Source organism: Lycium ferocissimum, chromosome 1 (genome assembly GCF_029784015.1).
Source record: "Lycium ferocissimum isolate CSIRO_LF1 chromosome 1, AGI_CSIRO_Lferr_CH_V1, whole genome shotgun sequence".
Taxonomy (NCBI): domain Eukaryota; kingdom Viridiplantae; phylum Streptophyta; class Magnoliopsida; order Solanales; family Solanaceae; genus Lycium; species Lycium ferocissimum.
In genome coordinates, this window is record NC_081342.1 from 21,735,792 (window position 1) to 21,740,004 (window position 4,213).

At 40.8% G+C, this 4,213-nt stretch overlaps 1 pseudogene; it reads right to left on the bottom strand.

The window, feature by feature from the left end:
- Window positions 1–483: 483 nt before the first annotated feature.
- LOC132063251 (uncharacterized) lies at window positions 484–3,799 on the bottom strand (annotated as a pseudogene).
- Window positions 3,800–4,213: the final 414 nt, after the last annotated feature.

Genomic DNA, 4,213 nt, shown 5'->3' on the forward strand with positions numbered 1-4,213 from the left:
TGCATAAATTTATGGTAAATATATATATAGTGATAAATAATTTCTGCTGAACTTTGAACCGTGACACGTTGTGAAACAAAGCGAACGTCCTTTCTCCAAAGTCTTTCCTTTGTCTGATGACTCTGTTGACCATATACTTTTTCATGCCTCTCGATGTCGTTCTGCAATGATGCCCTTAAAATTGTCCCAGTTTCTGGCATATGAGGATATTGAACTTTTAACATGACAAGATCGAGCCTTATATAGGCTGCCTACGTATCCCACCAAGGGAATCAGGTCAAGCGTAGTTCAAAACATACAAGGCAAAATAAAATTGAAATTTTCTAATAATGTGACCGAAGCCTATGTAGGCCGCCTACGTATCCCACCACGGGAATCAGGTCAGGCGTAGTTCATAATATACAAGCAAATGGAAATTTTAGAAATTTCTATCTTAAAGAGACCAAACCCGATATGGGTTTCCTACGTATCCCGCCGAGGGAATGTAGTTTCATTACATAGAAAGACATTACAAAACATTACATATAAAATAAATGAAAAGCTCCTAGACGTAGTATCTCTTGACGGCATCTGCATTGATAGCTTTCGGCCACACTTCGCCATCCATTTCTGCTAAAATTAGTGCTCCTCCAGTTAGTACTCGGTGAACCATGTAAGGCCCTTGCCAGTTAGGTGCAAATTTTCCCTTAGCTTCATTTTGGTGTGGGAATATGCGCTTCAACACCAATTGCCCCGGTTTGAATTGTCTCGGTCTTACTTTCTTGTTGAAAGCTTTGGCCATTCAGTTCTGATAAAGTTGTCCATGACAAACTGCATTCATCCTTTTTTCATCAATGAGCATCAATTGTTCATATCGATTTTGTATCCATTTGGCATCACTCAACTCAGCTTCTTGGATAATCCTCAAGGATGGTATCTCTACCTCTGCAGGTAACACAGCCTCTGTTCCATAGACCAAAAGATAAGGCGTTGCCCCAGTTGAAGTCCTAACAGTGGTGCGATAACCGAGAAGGGCCAATGGCAATTTTTCGTGCCAATGTCTGTAATTATCAATCATCTTCCGCAATATTCTCTTGATGTTTTTGTTGGCTGCTTCAACTGCTCCATTCATCTGAGGTCGATAAGGGGTGGAATTGCGGTGAGTAATCTTAAATGTTTCGCAAATCTCCCGCATCAGACCACTATTAAGATTAGCTCCATTATCTGTTATAATTGACTCAGGGATTCCGAATCGACAAATGATGTTATTGCGAACAAAGTCTACCACTACCTTCTTCATCACTGACTTGTACGAAGATGCTTCTACCCATTTTGTGAAGTAGTCGATGGCTACCAAAATGAACCTATGTCCATTTGACGCGGCCGGCTCGATAGGACCAATGACATCCATGCCCCAAGCTGCAAATGGCCAAGGAGAACTCGTCACATTTAACTCATTTGGTGGGACTCGAATCAAATCGCCATGAATCTGGCATTGGTGACATTTTTGCACAAAACGAATGCAGTCTGTTTCCATAGTCATCCAGAAATAGCCGGCTCGTAGAATTTTCTTAGCCAGGTAAAACCATTCATATGAGGCCCACATGTACCACCATGCACTTTTTCGATCAACTTGATCGCTTCTTTGGCATCAACACACCTTAGCAATCCTAAATCTGGAGTCCTCCTATAAAGGATTTATCCATTTAGAAAAAAGTGATTTGCTAATCTTCGAAGTGTTCTCTTCTGGACACTGGTTATGCCTTATGGATAGTCTCTTGCCTTGAGATACTTCTTAATGTCATAGTACCAAGGTTCTCCATCGGTTCTTCGTCTACATGGAAACAATAGCTTGCGATCTTGCACATTCACCTTGATAGGATCTATGTAATTCTTGTCCGGGTGCTGAATCATAGAGGACAAGGTTGCCAAAGCATCTGCGAACCCATTTTGCGCCCTTGGGACATGTTTGAATTCCACCTTGATAAATCTCTTACACAAATCTTTCACATAATGCAAGTACGGAAGTATCTTCACGTTCTTAGTGGTCCACTCGCCTTGTACTTGATGAACCAATAAGTCAGAATCACCTATAACCAATAATTCTTGTATGTTCATATCAACGGCCATTCTGAGTCCAAGAATACAAGCCTCATACTCTGCCATATTGTTGGTGCACGGAAACCTGAGCTTTCTTTGAAATTGGATAATGCGGCACGACTCCGAAACTAAAAGCTTGCTCCAATGCCAACTCCTTTGGAGTTTGCAGCCCCATCAAAAAGTTGAGGCAAAGAACATTCTCCACCCCGGATATTCCTCTGAGATATCTTCTCCGACAAACAACACCTCTTCATCGGGGAAATAAGTCTTAAGAGGCATGTATTCTTCATCTACGGGATGTTCAGCAAGATGATCCGCTATTGCCCCTTTGATAGCCTTTTGGGTAACATATACAATATCGAACTCACTTAGCAAAATTTGCCATTTGGCTAACTTCCCAGTAGGCATGGGCTTCTGAAAGATATACTTGAGTGGATCCATCCTTGAGATGAGATAAGTAGTATATGCAGACAGGTAATGTCTCAACTTTTGTGCAACCCAAGTCAAAGCACAACAGGTGCGTTCCAACAAAGTATATCGGGCCTCATAAGGCGTGAACTTCTTGCTCAAATAGTATATTGCTTGCTCCTTCTTTCCTGTTTCATCATGTTGTCCCAGCACGCATCCAAATGCATTTGCTGACACAGACAAATATAATAACAAAGGTCTTCCGGCTTCTGGAGGCACCAAAACAGGCGGATTAGACAAATACTCCTTGATTTTATCAAAAGCTCGTTGGCAATCTTCCGTCCATTTGGTAGCAGCATCTTTCTTCAATAGCTTGATTATTGGCTCACATATTACTGTCGATTGTGCTATGAACCGGCTAATATAGTTGAGTCGACCGAGGAAACTCATCACGTCCTTTCGACTCTTTGGGGCGGGCAACTCTTGAATAGCCTTTATCTTTGAAGGATCCAATTCTATGCCCCTCCTGCTCACAATAAAACCTAACAGCTTCCCAGCAGGAACACCAAATGCACACTTTGCGGGATTTAATTTCAAATTGTATCGCCTCAACCTGTCAAAGAACTTCTTCAAATCCGTCAGGTGATCTGAACTCTTTCGTGACTTGATGATGATATCATCCACATAGACTTCAATCTCCTTATGGATCATGTCATGAAAAATAGTAGTCATGGCTCTCATATAGGTGGCACCTGCATTCTTGAGTCCAAAAGGCATTACTCGATAATAGTATACTCCCCAAGGTGTGACGAATGCCGTTTTCTCAGCATCTTCTTCATCCATCAGAATTTGGTGGTATCTGTGAAGCAATCAACGAATGACTTCATGCTTGCTTCGCACAATTATCAATAAGTATGTGAATATTTGGGAGGGGGAAGTCATCTTTCGGGCTAGCCTTGTTGAGATCCCGATAATCCACGCATACCCTGACTTTGCCATTCTTCTTTGGTACAGGCACTATATTGGCTAGCCAAGTGGGATACCTTGCAGCTCGAATGACCTTTGCATCAAATTGCTTGGAGACTTCTTCCTTGACTTTTAAACTCAAATCCGGTTTAATATTTCTTTTCTTTTGTTTCACCGGAGGACAAGATCGATCAATAGGCAACTTATGTGAAACGATGTCCGTGCTTAGACCCGGCATATCATCATAAGACCAAGCGAACACGTCTATATATTGTTTCAAAAGGTTGATCAATTCTTCCCTTTGTGACGGAGTTAAATGGACGCTAATTCTTGTTTCCTTCACCATTTCTGAGTCTCCCAAATTAATGGTCTCTGTTTCATCCAAATTCGGTTTTGACTTATTCTCAAAATGTTCAAAATCTTTAGTTAACTCTTAAGGTTGCAGGCCCTCTTCATATTCTTCAGAATCTTATTCGGCATTTAGGATTGGTTTGCTTGTTTCATTACATGTCATATTCACAGTATCGGCAAATTTACTAGTTTGATTGCTGAAAAAGAACAGAGAAATTAATTAAATGAAGACGAAATTAAAGTAGAAAATTATAGTTTTGGATTTGGCATTTAAGCTTTCAAAAGGTAGAGGCAAAATATAACAAAAGCTTAAACACGATTCAGGCCTCAAATTTGAATCGCATTATTTTCTCAAATACTAATACAAATCATCTACCAAGACTCTCGGAGAATTGGGGGCGGGGTACAA